Source organism: Kogia breviceps, chromosome 3 (genome assembly GCF_026419965.1).
Source record: "Kogia breviceps isolate mKogBre1 chromosome 3, mKogBre1 haplotype 1, whole genome shotgun sequence".
NCBI lineage: Eukaryota > Metazoa > Chordata > Mammalia > Artiodactyla > Physeteridae > Kogia > Kogia breviceps.
Genome location: NC_081312.1, coordinates 148,070,059 through 148,085,624, shown reverse-complemented (window position 1 = coordinate 148,085,624; position 15,566 = coordinate 148,070,059). Strand labels below are relative to the sequence as shown.

Below are 15,566 nucleotides of genomic sequence, written 5' to 3'. Positions count from 1 at the left end.
GCTGTGAGGGAAGTGTAACAAAAGCATGGAGAATGAAGAGGAGGTGGAGTTCTGTGAGTCCTGGGCATGGGTACTGGCTTTGATGAGTATCTGTATTTTGTTGGTGGTAAATCAATTAACCGCCACCTGGGCCTCGATTTCTCATCTGCAGAATGTTGGGTTTTAGACAAATGAACTTATTGTTCGAATTTTTATATCACTATCTGTAAAGTGGATATAAGAACATCTACCTTGCTGGGTGTGGTAAGCATATATGAAATAATATGTAAAAGATAATGTTAACGAAAGTGCTTTACAAATGCAAAGTTTTATCACCTAGAAGTGGCTGTAGCCCTCAAAGGATTTACGGTCTGCTGCCAGTGGAATACTAAGAGCCTATGTGAGGGTCTAAAAACCAAATAAGGGCTTCCCTGGTGGCGCAGTGGTTGAGAGTCCGCCTGCCGATGCAGGGGACGCGGGTTCGTGCCCCGGTCCGGGAAGATCCCACATGCCGCAGAGCGGCTGGGCCCGTGAGCCATGGCCGCTGAGCCTGCGCGTCCGGAGCCTGCGCTCCGCAATGGGAGAGGCCACAACAGTGAGAGGCCCGCGTACCACAAAAAAAAAAAAAAAAAAAAAAAAAAAACCCAAATAAAAAGGAATTGCATTTGCTCCCCTTCTGACCTTTTGTGTTTCCTAGGAAACTGTATGTAAGAAAACTCTGTACAGAGTGTCCTACCATGCCCATCAAACAGTTTTCCACTGATTCTTCAGTGGCACCAGGACTTGGGGAGCTGTGGTGAAACCCACTTCCTCGACACTGGGGCTAAACCTGTGACATTAGCCTCGTTCACCTTTGGGGTCTCCCTGTGCCTCTTTTGTTCTTCACGAGAGTCTTACTCTTGGAGTCCCCCTCTTCCCTTACCTCATCTCCACTGAGAAGGCCCATTCCCTGCACATGCCTTTTGGTCCTGTATCATGAAGCTGCCTCTAGGCTGCTAGAGCTATTCTGGTGCATCATCCCAATGTGGTCCTCAGGTCCGCAGGGTTTGGTGCTGGATCAGGGTCTCCTCACCTCAGATGCTGTACTCCTCTTTCTCGCCTAAGGTAGCTCACTAGCTTCCACCTGCCAAAGGGGCACTGAATTGCTAATGACTCCCTCCCCCTGCCCGCCCCCAACCTCCACCATCAATGAATCCCTGCAAGCCATCCCCAAATAACCACACAACTCAAGTAAAAGTGCTCTGGTTAGCTCCTATGCCCTAACTCCAATCAGCTTCCTGTCCCTCAGCTCCCCTGCGTAGGGGTTCTGGAGCAGCCATGGCTATCTTCACACCTGGCTGGCTACACTCTGATGTGCGCTCCAACCACAGCGAAAGGCAGACCGGGCAGGGCGTCTTCCTGGTGGAGGTAGGGACTGTCACTCTTTCATGTCGCCTCCAGCTGGCTGCCCTGCCTACCGCTCTCTCCTGCTCGCTCCCCCGCCCCCGTCCTTTTGTATTCCAGGTTCTCAGTTCCTTCTTAGATGGTTCACCAGCTCTGGCTAGATGCAGCCTCTGTACTCTCCTCAGGTAGCCCTGCTCTACAGCATGCCCCTACCTTTCTTTCCCAGCTGTTCCACATCGTGGATTCCCCTAAGGCCTTAGACGCCCGTTAGCACAAATTAGCTAGGCAATCAGAGCAGCTAAAAAGCTAATGGGTAAAGGTTGAAGAAGCCTCCAGTCTTTGGAGTACAATCTAGGAGTCTCCAAGTTTTTTTAATCATGTGCTATTTAGTAAAAAATGTTTTGAGTATTACATTCCCTTACATTATTTCTTTATAAATGATATGCATGTGTTACTATACTACTGTATTATTATACAGTAGTATAATTAAAAAGCATACCCAAAATACAGAAAATTTTAATGGGGTAAAATAACATATATAGACATAGAAATTCTCTTCTACAGGTGCATCAGCTTGCCCAGGCCCCAGAGTGCATTTGCCTCACTCCAGGGACCACAGGTCCAATATATCAGGAAATATAAGAGTAAGAATTTCAGAATGGACATGAGGGGAGACTTCAGTCATAAAAGAGAGATTTTTAGGCTAGTCAGGTCTTCTGGTACATTTTATAACACATTCCATAGATCACTGGCTATGCCCTTTGCCCACTATGATGGAAAGCATCAACATAATGGGAAAGATTTATTAAACACCCAGCTCCCTCAGAGCATTGAGCTATATATACGAAACTAGGTGAGAGTCCCCAAATATAGCCCCTCCCCACCAGGAACCCATAGCCTTCACTGGGCAACTAGATTAAGTCCCTGAAAAAAAAAGCTGACTAGGCTGAAGTCAAGCCTAGTTAGTTAGAGTCAGCCCATGTAGACACAGCTTTATATAATACTGATACACATGGCTGGTCGATTCATTCACTTACATTCAAAGATGAATATAACACAAGCCTTTCTCTTAAGGAGGTCAGTCTAGTGGTTATGTAAGCAAATAACTGCAAGAGCATGAAAAGAGTATACGGGATATTATCTCTGCTTGAGGATATTAAGGAAGGCATCACGCAAGAGGGGTGCTTATGCTAGGCGCTAAAGGAGGAATAGGAGTTTGCTAGTGAGAAAAGTGGGAAAAACTCATTCCCAGCAGGGGGAGCAGCATTCGTGAAGGACTGATAAGTAGTAGTATATTGGTAGTGGGGCAAGAGTACATGCAAGTACATACATACTTCACAGGTAGACAGAGATCAAAATTGAACTATCTTGTAGGTAAGGTTTTTTTCTCCCGTTGCGGAGCACAGGCTCCGGACGCGCAGGCTCAGCGGCCACGGCTCACGGGCCCAGCCGCTCCGCGGCATGTGGGAATCTTCCCGGACCGGGGCACGAACACGTGTCCCCTGCATCGGCAGGCGGACTCTCAACCACTGCGCCACCAGGGAAGCCCAATAGGTAAGGTTTTGAGTAAGAGTGTCGTGTGATTAAATTTGGGTTTAGAAAAACCCCTCTGGTGGTGGTGTGGGGCATGAATTGGAAAGCATCAAGATTCAGGACCAGTATGCTGTGTATGCCACTCTGACCCCCTTCAGGACTAAGGCACTCACTCATTCTTGCACCTGTTGGAAGAGGCTGGTGGCTCTCAGCTGAGGTCCATACTGGGAATTGTCCTTGGCCAAAGGTTATGCCACCCTGGGGTGCAGATGGGGGACTAGCCACACCCAGTGGGGGATGGGGGGAGTAGGGGATGGGAGTATGGATGGTGGAGGTTGAAGACAGTAGGAATGTATTGGTTTAAGGCTCCCCCACCCCAAACCCTTGCATCAAGTAGGGACAACTCTGAAGGGTTATCTAGTTCCAGAGCACCGTGTAGGATTGGTTGAGGCTATTTTTGCAGCTACATCAAAGTTCAACTCCATCTGCCTGGTCTTACTTCCTCCACTCCCCCGACAGGGGTTAATCTCCATAGCCCTCTTCGATAACCTTCCTGCATGCAAGTCTCAGAGTCTGTTTCTCAGAAAACCTGACCTAAGACAGAAGCCAATTAGAAAATCAGTGTAACGAGGACCTCAAGATAGACAATGGCAGCTGAAGATGGAAAATAGGAAGCAAATTTAAGAGCTTCTTGGAAGGTAGAATCAAGAGGAATCAGTATTAACAACCTGGCTGGGAGGCAGGAGTTCGGAACATCTCCCAGGTTTCTGACTGGATGGTAGTAATAAGGCCATTAGGGAATGCAGATGGAGAACTGAGTTTTATGAGAGCAGTAATCACTTCTATGTGGGACAAATCCATTTGAAATGCGTGTTGGACATCCTGTTAAAGATCTCCAGTAGGTGGTTGTCCAGCAGACGGCAGGATATATGGGGCCTGGAGCTCAGGGAAGAGATCTGGGTTAGGAATACAGACTGGGAAGTCATTAGGGACCTAGAGGGTGAATTGCACAGAACACATACCTATGGAAAAATAAATAACTGAGCATCCGGTGCAAACTCAACTTATTTATCATGCAAAAGGCAGAATAGGGACTTCCCTGGTGGTCCAGTGGTTAAGACTTCGCTTTCCAATGCAAGGGGTGAGGGTTCGATCCCTGGTTGGGGGGGCTAAGATCCCACACGCCTCGCAGCCAAAAAACCAAAAACCATAAAACAGAAGCAATATTGTAACAATTTCAACAAAGACTTTAAAAATGGTCCACATAAAAATAAATCTTAAAAAAAGGCAGAACATGGGCTTCCCTGGTGGCACAGTGGTTGAGAGTCCGCCTGCTGATTCAGGGGACACGGGTTCGTGCCCCGGTCCGGGAAGATCCCACATGCCGTGGAGCAGCTGGGCCCGTGAGCCATGGCCACTGAGCCTGCGTGTCTGGAGCCTGTGCTCCGCAACGGGAGAGGCCACAGCAGTGAGAGGCCCGCGTACCACCAAAAAAAAAAAAAAAAAAAAAAGGCAGAACTAAGGGAAATCACAAAGATATATCTATTTTCTACATAACTAGGGTATCTGAATGACTTCAATGTGGTCCTTAGTTAGCATTTGGCAGGACTGAGTGGGTTGAAGCTACTCCAGAGCCACACTTTCCCAAATGGATCAGAGGCATGATATTGCCTCAAATAGGAGTTACTTGAAAAGATGGTTTGCAGGCCAAATACATTTAGAAAAACCTACTATATAGCCTCTTCCTCAAAATGCATAATACGTGTTTAGCAAATATAATTTTGCTTCCCAAATTTATTTAATTCTAGAACCTTGTTTGGTAGAGACTGTCTATCAGTGTCTCATATAATACTAATGTTGGGGAAATGCAGTTTGGAAATTCCTGACCTGAGCTCTCAACGTTAGAACCTGGGACGTGGGATTCTCCTGGAGCAAGGAGCCTGGCAGACTCATTATGTCTCTCCAGGGCAGGCTGGCATAGTGCCTGGCTATAAGGGGAGCTCAGTACCCATATGGGTACTGGATGGGGTGTCTGTGACTAAATGTGTGTGGTTTTACCTGGAAAGAACTTTGTGCAGAAATTGGAGTGGCTGAATAAGGAAGCAGAGATATCTGTAGAATGGAGAGTGGACTAAAGCTTGTTGACAGTCAGTGGGTAACCTCAACAAGGCGCCCAGGAGAAGCAACCCACAGGAATAAAATCATGCTTCTAGAAGCTTGTACAGAATTATAGTTGTGAGACCTGTTAAGAGAATACAAATGAGAGCAGTGCTTTGGCATTCCCATGGAATTCATTTCAAGGTAGAGATTACCCATTATAAGGTAGGAAATCAGCAATTGGTCCACACAAGTGTGCAGTGGAGAGAGAGAGAGAGAGAGTAGGAGCAAAGTCTGACAACAGGAACTGCTGCTTAGGGAACAGCATTGCATGTGTTTTATGGGAAAGTTATGCTTTTTTGTGTCGGTGTACAATTTTCATTAAAGATAGAATAGTTATTGTAGAACTGGATTCAAGGGAAGATGATTCCTGTTGCACGTGTAAGGTAGTACTGAAGAGGGAGAAGACCCATCATGAGTCACCTCCACGAAGGTGAGCAAGCAGATATGTTTGCAGGATGCAGTGGCAAAGTGTAGTGGGGCTGTCTCAGGTGACTTTGATCTTCTCTGGGAATGAGGTCACCTACAGTCAGTACTATATGGGAGACAGAAGCAGACGTGGAAGACGGTAAAAGGCAGAGAATGATTTTGTGCACCACAAGAATAAAAGATTATAAAGAAGTTTTTTTTTTTTTTTTTTTTTTTTTTTAAAGCAATGCATGAGGCTGTAGGCAAAGGACAAGCTTTCATCTCAGGCATGACTGGGGCCTATGCTTTGCCCATAGTTGGCAGGACAGAGCCAAGGGTATTTCAAGAAATATGAATTCTGCAGGATGTTGAAAGGCATTCCATGAATATTGAGTTTCGAGGCCAGGCAGTTTGGGAAATGCTGAGTTAATTAATGATTAAGCAAGCTTCTTTAGTGCAGGACTTCTCAGAGCCTTTAATATGCTAATGTGCACTGATACTTTCTAGCATATGGGGTCTCACAAACTTATTTGATTAAGCAACTCTTTATTCAGGGAATTTCTCTCAGGAATGGTGTTGCTTAGAACAGTGTCTCTCAAAATGTGGTTGCCAGACCTATGCTGTTCTGTAAACTGTTACTGACCTGCAGCAAGATCAGAAAATTGAGAATAAGCAATTAGTTTTGTGGCAGTTTGACATTGCTCCAACATTCTGTGATTATTGTTCTAGTAATACATTTTTTATTGTATTATCAAAACTATTGGTCCAGAACAGATGGAAATTAGAAACAAACAACTAGTCCTTCACTGTTTAAGAAGCCCTGTCTTAGAATACACTTTATAAAACATGATATACAGTAACATCTTAGAATTGGCTGTCAGCCAAGCATTTGTATATCAACTTATGTCCATTTTCCTGATTTAACATCACATAGGACATTACAATATCTAAACTGCTGATTGAACTATGCAAAAGTCTGCCAAGAATTTGTCTGGGAATAAGCAGGCACATTGCTGTACACCTGAAAACAACACAACGTTGTACATCAACTATAGTTCAATAACAATTACAAAAAAAAGATCTGTTGTACCAAATTAAAAAAAATAAGTAGGCACAGACATGTGGGCCTGGGAGACATTTATAAAGCCAGAAGGACTTACAATACAACTTCTTAGATGAACCTGGGCTCACAGGACACAAGCTCAAGGCCCAGCTCTGCGGCCACTGATAGATGTGTGATCTTGGGCAAGTCCCTCGCCTTCTGGAGCCTTAGTTTACCCAGCTGCAAAATAGAGGACAATGGCCTTCTTTCCTCACAGGATTATAATAAGCATTAAATAAGATAAGCTATGCTGAAGTGATTGTTAAAACTATAAACGCTTAAGAAGTGTTCTAGATGTTTGCAAATTAACTTTCAGATCCTTCCTTTTTTCTTTGGTCAAGATGCAAGTATAAACATTGAATTTACACAGCAGGCTCAGGTCTTTGCTCTGTCTCTAGCCTGTGGTATAAACTTGGACACATGACTTGATCTCTTTTTCTGCATCCTTTCAATAAGCAGGCAGTATTCTAAGGCCCCTGCAGGCTTGAAAGCCCTGTGAGTCAATGAATACACCCCTGCAGTGTCTTTCCTGGTTTCCAAAGTCTAATATTATCTCAGTTAAAAAATTTCCAAGGTAACCTTACTCTGTCTTTTAGAATATATAGCTACTGTGTTGACTATTCCATTTCACCTTCTCCATCCTTATGGCTTCTCAAAAAGAGCAGGTAATGGCTCTGCAGGGACACCAGCCAGTCCTGCAAATAATCCAGATCCACATTCACCTGAATGAAGGCGATCAAACACAAACTCACATTCCTCACAGTTGCTACGACCTCATAAGCTTTAGAGATTAAAGCAATAACAACAGCAGCTACTACAGACCCTGCGAACAGTTATGCATTTGCCCTTCTAGGACTCTGAGCCATTAAACAATAGGTACTCTATATATTTTTACTAGTTTCTACTTTTTCATTAAAAATGTAGGAAAATTTGCTTAACTTGCTTCCTGAGGTTCTTGGCATGTTTGTCCCAGAGTTGGCTGCTTCACATAGGATGGAATTGTGGATTAGAGGAGGCTGTCTTCTTGGGGGCAGTAGTGTATGTTTCAATGTGCCCTTATGGAAGGAATGCCAAGGGTCCAGGTAGAATGAGGGTGTATGTTATATTCCCAGTCTATGAGGGAGGAAGGTTCTGTAAAAGCACTGCTCTAGTTGTCAAAAGTTTTGGGTTCTGGCTCTGTCATTCATTAGTTGAATGGCTGGGTTAAACCCCTTAACCAGGCTGGGTCCAGCTTCCTTAACTGTATAGTGAAGGGACTTGACTAAATAACTCACAACCCCTTCTAGGTGCAGCTCTATGACTTGACGTGTGTAAAGTCAACATCACTCCAGAGGGAAGATGTACAGTTCAGATTTCTATGTCATAAAAACTATGTCATAAGAAGACTTTGGGGGCGGAGCACTTGTAGATGAGGTAGGAAAGGGAACAAGACCTGTGTGCTTAGTAAACAATACTACCCGGTAAAACCCGAAAATTGAACTTCATAAACTGTACTCACAATTTGTAAAGGTCCTTTAGAAAATTTTCACTGATCTTAGTTATACTGAAGAGGAATATGGAGAAATGTGTGTGTGTGGTGGATGCACAGACAAGTGACCAGGGAGCCATAGTATCTGCTAGAATAAGATGGGAATGTGATGCAGCCAGATGAATGGTAAGCCAGGGGTCTGTCACTTTAGAGACGTTATTTAATTTTAGCAACAGCTCTGTGAGGCATCGAATTTAATAGGAAATTTGGGAATTTAACCTGAGGAGAGGACAGTTTTGGCCTCAAGGTCTGGATGGTGAATCCTAGAGAGGCAGGATGAAAGGCCTGTGCGGGCAGGGCTGAAAAAGAGCCAGGCGTGGGTGATTCAAATCACATTTATTTGGTGGTCTGACTCTAAGGGACTGAGGAAGGAGACTGTATGCCTGCAGCTTCCCCAATCACATGTGGCTTCTACCCTTAGAGTCCTTGCACTATGGCTGTGTAGTTCCTCCATACAACTGCTCCAGGGTCTGCTGTCCTAATGTGATTGAGGCGAGGTGGGTCAGGGAGCAGTAAGGCAAAGGGCTGGGATTCCAGGGCACCGTGAAAGTGCCCTGTCATCTATCTCAAGGGGCCTGCTAGAGACGCAGTGTCTTCCCCCTGAAGGCCGGTGCCAGTGCTGAAAACTGCAACCTGCAGGGCCAAGGGCTCTTGAATAGGTAAGCCTGCGATGTCCCAAGTCACTCAGGGGAGGTCTGGCCTGGATTTGGAGGAGGCGGGTCCAGGTAGCTGCTAGGGCCCTCAGCTCCTTTGCTGCTCCAGTGCCTCCAGGGAAGGTAGGGTGCACTGGGAAGGCAAAAAGCACACTCTGAAATTCTACCCAGATTCCTGACCGACTTGGTAGTAACATTCTGCACACCCTGCTCAGGGGAGCTTGGAGCTTTGGGAACAGAGAAAAAGAATAAAAAAGCAGCGGGAGGGGGAAGGGTAAGCTGTGACAAAGTGAGAGAGTGGCATGGACATATATACACTACCAAACATAGGGTGGATAGCTAGTGGGAAGCAGCCGCATAGCACAGGGAGATCATCTCGGTGCTTTGTGACCATCTAGAGGGGTGGGATGGGGAGGGTGGGAGGGAGGGAGACGCAAGAGGGAAGAGATATGGGGACATATGTATATGTATAACTGATTCACTTTGTTGTAAAGCAGAAACTAACACACCATTGTAAAACAGTTATACTCCAATAAAGATGTTTAAAAAAATTAATTTAAAAAACAAAACAAAACAAAAACCAAACACAAACATTGAATTATATATGCTTAAAAAGGGTGAATTTTGTGTTATGTCACCTCAATAAAATGGTTAAAAAAATAAATGCAGCGGAGCCAGAATAGGCAAATCCATAGGGACAGAAAGAAGTTGGTGGTTGCCCATGGCTAAGTACGTAGTGGGGGGAAAGGGGTGGCTAATGGGTATGGGGTTTCTTTCTGGGGAGGTGATAAAGAGGTTCTAAAATTGGTGACGGTTGCACAGCTCTGTGAGTATATTAAAAACCAGTGACTTATACTCTTTAAATGCGTAAATTGTATGGTATGTAAATTACTTCTTAGCAAAGCTATTTAAGAAAGAAGTAGCTGGGCATGCATACAGGGTGAGCCCCCTACTCTCACTCCTCACTTGCCACCTAGAGGAAACCTCTTCTGGACTGTGACAGGGACAAGGGGGGTTGCTGTTCATGTCTACTGAGCCCCCAAACACTGTCTCTTGACAGCTGAAACTGCTTTTCAAAGTAAACTCTACAAGACAATACATGTTTGTGGAGGAACAAGCATGCAAATAAAACAGATTTCAGGAAAACAAGAATGGAGGAACCATGGAAGTGAACGTGGCGGGTTCCCAAGCCCATTTTGCAGGCCAGTACCCATCCTGTGGAGATCAAAGAGCCAGTGGGTGGGCTGCCACAGCTTCAGGATTAGAACTCAGACTCCAGGAGTGCTGGGTCATAGTGTTATCTGCTTTGCCTTGAGTTATTTTGCTGTCCTGTGCATATTTTTATAAGTCAGGCCCCCAGTTGTTTTGTCAGCTCTTTAGCAGAAAATTTGGAGAACACAGTATAAAGTACAATTTGAAAAGCTACTCCAATGAGTTCTAACTGATCTGGCCACGGGCAGCCTTTACACGGGAAGGGAACTCCTGCACAGACTATCTGGAAACAGTGATACCCAGGAGAGGGAGGTGGGGCTGATAAGAACCTGCTGGACACAAGCTAGCTTTTCTGGTATCTATGACTTTGTGGGTAGTTCAAGCACCTATGGAAACTTTTCTGGGCATGAGTGTGAAAGACCTAATAAAAACATGCAAAGAGGGCTTCCCTGGTGGCGCAGTGGTTGAGAGTCCGCCTGCCGATGCAGGGGACATGGGTTCGTGCCCTGGTCCAGGAAGATCCCACATGCCGCGGAGCGGCTGGGCCCGTGAGCCATGGCCACTGAGCCTGCGCGTCCGGAGCCTGTGCTCCGCAACGGGAGAGGCCACAACAGTGAGAGGCCTGCGTACAGCATAAAAAAAAAAAAAAAAAAAAAAAAAAATCCACGCGAAGAGCAGACGTTCTTAGTCAAGAATGGTCACTATAACTCACCCTTGTACCTTGCTTTATGGTACTTAAATCACCTCCATTAAACCTTCCCATGTGATCCCACAAAACTCAGGTGAGGTAGAAATGGGTATTATGTCTTTTTCTGTATGTGAAGAAACAATGTCAGAGGTGAGGAGACTCGCCTGTGGGCATGCAGCTGGTTCACTGGGCGACCTCCAACTCCACTGTGCCCCGGAGGCAGATGCCAGCATGGTGGACACATCATGAAAACTTTCCCCAGGATGGTTACACAGGCCAGAGCAGCTGGTGAGGGGAGCCCGGGAACCCAGAGCCATGGTGTGTGGAGTAGGGGCAGCTAACCAGCCAGGCGGCAGGCCTGTTGTCAGCCAGACGGGTCTGGCTCTGGCTGAAAGGATTGCAGTTGGCCCATCCAGGAAATCGGGCTGCATGGAAGTTGAGATGAAGGGAGCTCAGGCAGTGAAGGGCACGGAAGACCGACGCTGGCCTGGGAGAGGGACCAGGTGAGTCTAGTTTCAGTAGCGGGACAGAGGAGCACTAGATGCTGTCTCCGTGTGGATATCGGCTCTGAGAGGAAGCAAAAGAAAACTGAGCTGACCCAAAGGAGAAGGAAAGATGGGGAGCAGCTAAAGCCAAGAGAGGTCTGCTGCATCAAACTCAGGTTGGAAAAGTCACCCGAACCTCTCACAGTCCCACCCTATTTGCTTCTATAACTGAGCTGACCAGGACAGAGACCTGCCTTCCCACCCATCTGCTGCCTGGAGTCGTTCTGAAGACAACATATAACATATTTCCATCAATCTCTCTTCTCTAGGGACAGCTCCACAGCTGTAGCCCAAGAGGTAGGGCTATTGGACTTTATGATCAAAAGAGGGCAGAGGCTGCCTGGGCCTGGGAAGGATGGAACAGGATCAGCTGAAATGTACAGCTGCTTCCCCTGTGCTAAGCCACACACATGTATCACCTTATGATGTCACTCAACAACTGTGGGAAGCAGGTGCTATTACAGCTGCAGCCTGCTTCCCTGGGCAGCCCCACTGCTCACAGGTGCCCACAATCTGCACTTCTTCTGATCTCCACCCACCTGTCTGCCTAACCTGGCTTTAGACTGAGCATTTATTTAAGAATAAAATCGTGGTGGTGGTTGAAAAAAAAAAGTTTATATTTGTTTACAAATGCATGGCCTGAGGCTCAGAGGTTAAGGGCTTGGCCCAAGGTCACCCTGATAGTAAATGGTGGATCTGGGATCAGAGCCAGGGCAGGGTCCAGTGACGGTGTGGAGGTGATGGTGTGGAGGAGCTGATGGTGTGGAGGTGATGGTGCAGAGGAGGTGATGGTGTGAAGGAGGTGATGGTGCGGAGGAGGTGACGGTGCGGAGGAGGTGATGGTATGGAGGAGGCGATGGTATGGAGGAGTTGATGGTGTGGAGGAGGTGATGGTGCAGAGGAGGTGATGGTGTGGAGGAGGTGATGATGCAGAGGAGGTGATGGTGTGGAGGAGCTGGGGCTCAGGTATTCCTCAGGCACAGACTGGGAGGACATAGAGAATCACACCAGCTTTCACTTTCCATGGCTCCTGAAACAGCCCTTTTTGTGTGATTCTAGATTATCTTAGTTCTTCTCCTCGAAAGCTTTGTCTTCTCTCATTTTTTCTGTGTTCCCTCTGGTACAGATTGAACATGAGACGGAAAGGTGAACTGAGAATCCTGTTGAATGAATGCATTTTCATACCCCTGTGATACTTGCATCCATCCTCTTGCTGGCCATTCACTGTCACATGCACACATTTTCCTGAGCACAGGCCCAAGCTTTCTGAGACTTGCCAGAAGAGACACGACCACCTGACCCTTCCCTCCTGGAAGCTCTTTCCCTGCATTGCAGCTTCAAAAGAACCAGTGGGAAGAAAAGCTGCTGCCTCGCACCTCCTCCTTCAGTCAGTAACAAAAGGTAATATGGCTCTTTAATGAAAGGTTGGCTCAGGAATTCTGATTTTTAAATTCCTAAACTTCTGTTAATGCCTGATCCACTGGGGTTTTTATTACATCAGTCTCCCTCATCTTAAAGAGCCCCTCAATAGTTTGGGCTATAATAATAATAATTGGAAATATGTGATATCGATGCCCTAGTTATGATGTTGATTCTGCAAAACAGTCAAAACAAATGGCAGACCTGATGAATTACATGCTTATTATGCATTATTATCTCATGCAGGCCTATTGTGAATTGTAAGTCTTAGCTTATTGATCCCATTTCTTTAATTAATAGCCATATATAACACTTTATAATATTCACAGCAATTGGAAGTTATAAAATGGAATTCCTTAAAAAATAACCTACAATTTTGACTTTTCGCCAAGTCATCAGACGTTTTTCACAGTTAATTTCAAATTAGTGGTTTTCCTTGTTTGCATTTCTGGAAAGTCATCTGTAGAGTCAATTGTAAATGCTGTTCTCCCAATGACACATGTATTATACAACTGGCTTCACAAGGGTCTCCAGTAAGCTTCAGAGGAAAGCTCTTCTTGGCGGCTCCATCAAGATATTCAAGGACCTTGACCCTCTGACCCCAATCACCTTTTCCATTTCACTTCCCACAACTGCCCACCCACCATCCACACTGAGCCACACTGTTCAGAAGTCAGTCCTAAATACATTATGAATGTTCACACGTCTATTCCTTTGCTCAAGCTGTTCCCTCACCCAGAATGTCCTTCCTTCTCTTTCTTGTCCCTATGTAACCAAGGCCCAGCTCAAGCATTTCATTTTCTATTAAGGTTTCTCCATCCCCTCTCTCATCTTGGGTGAATTGTGGTCTCCTGTGCCCATAGAGCTCCCCAGATAATAGTTATTACCTATCCATCTCTCTCACTAGGAACCCACGAGTTCTGTAAGAGTAGACCGTGGATTATTTCTTTGGCCTACTCAGTATCCTTGTTGGGTAAATAAGCCAGATGTGGCCCCAGAGAAAATGGGGAGACATCTGAGACCCAGTCCTTTTAAAGTCCCCAGGTGATCCTAACACATAGGCTAGGCTGAGAACCACTATTTTAAATTAGTGCTTCTCAAACTTGAGTGTACAAACTTGAGTCATTTGGACATTTTGTTAAGATGAAGATTCTGATCCAGCAGGTCTGGGCAGAGCCTGAGATTCTGCACATCTAACAAGCTCCCAGTTGCTCACTGCTCAGTTGCTGGTCCAGGATGGCACTCTGAGTAAACAGGGTCTAGAGTCCAGAGCCGATGTAAGGCGTGGGTCAAATACATCAACATCACCTGGGAGCATGAAAGGGAGGCTTGTTCAAAATGTATATTCCGGAACCCTATATTATCCCTACTGAATTAGATTCTCTGAGAGAATGGGATTCAGAAACACACATTTTAAACAGTTTCCCAGGTAATTTAGAATAAAGTTGGAGGAGATTCTGTCATTAACTGATAGAACTTCCTAATGCCAAGGGGCAGAGGGGCAGCTGCTGTGGAGCTGGAGAGCACCCCCTCTGGCAAATGAGGGTACTTCACACCCATGCCTCCCTCTCTCTCCTGATTATTCACGCGGCTGGCAACCCAACAGAAACAAATAACTGGGGTCTTATCTTCTTTTACATCACACTTCCACACGCATGCTTACAAAAGGACTGTGATTAGCCTGAACTGCACCTGTTTTATGGTTGCTACATTTAGGATCTTTTTTTTTTTTTTTTTTTTTTTTTTGCTGTACGCGGGCCTCTCACTGTTGTCGCTTCTCCCGTTGCGGGAGCACAGGCCCCGGACGCGCAAGCTCAGCGGCCACGGCTCACGGGCCCAGCCGCTCCACGGCATGTGGGATCTTCCCGGGCCGGGGCACGAACCCGTGTCCCCTGCATCGGCAGGCGGACTCCCAACCGCTGCGCCACCAGGGAAGCCCTAGGATCTTTTAAAGTATTATTTTACATAACAACATGTTGGCACAAAGGCACCCCCACACACAAACATATCACAAACCTATTCTGCATATTTCAGGCTGTGCTTCTCAAACTTTAGTATGCTTTAGAATAATTTAGAGAGCCTGTAAGAAGACAGATTACTGTGTTGTTCTCCTGAGTTTCTGAATCAGCAGGATTTCTAGCAAGTTCCCAAGTGATGCTGGGGCATATGAATGGGGGAAGAATTGAAAATGAATGTTACAGAAAAATTTTTTAGCAGGTTTGTTTATTTTACGGGGATGGGTGAAGCAATTTTGAAATTATTTTAGATGTATTTCAGGATTGAGCAAATGAGTAAGCGTGCGTGTGTGCTGGGGGGTGGATATGTTATTGAGTGCCAGGCTTCTCACTGTAGAGGAAGGGACACACAATTATGGAATGAGGGTAGGCAAGAAGAAATCCTATGGGGACATATTACAATTAGATGTGGAGGTACTTGTGCAAACTCATGATTTTAAAAATATGTATGTAAGCATGTTTATGTACACGTGTATATTTTATATGTATGAGTGCTTATGTATATTTGTGGTGTGTGTGTGTGTGTGTGTAAATATACATGCATATTTTTCCTGGATTTTTCTGAGGGGGCCACAAAACAAAGTCATGCTACTAGCCACGAGCACACCTAGTGACCAGGCCTTCTTGGTCTCTAATACCGTTCCCCACCAGAATAAACCAGGGCTCATCAAAGAAAGGGCAGATTCTAGGGCTGGGAGAGGGTAGGTAACAGATGAGCTCGGAACATCTTATTATGATGCCAGAAAGTAAAAGAAAAAAAAAATGGCGGAGAAGGAGGAGGAGGAGGAAAAGAAAGATGGAAACAAGTCACAAGAACACAGGAGCCAGATTAAAGGGGCCCCCACTGTCAAATCTGAGACAGCTTGAGCACCAAAATAGGTAAGTACAGAATTGAATTAGAAACCATTGGGAAAAGAGGAATGTGTGAATCTTATCCAATAACA

General features: G+C 45.6%; 1 protein-coding gene across 1 annotated transcript in view; it reads right to left on the bottom strand.

The window, feature by feature from the left end:
• The window catches only part of ONECUT1 (one cut homeobox 1), a 33,420-nt gene that overhangs the window by 427 nt on the left and 17,427 nt on the right, over positions 1-15,566 (bottom strand). The window lies entirely within an intron of this gene.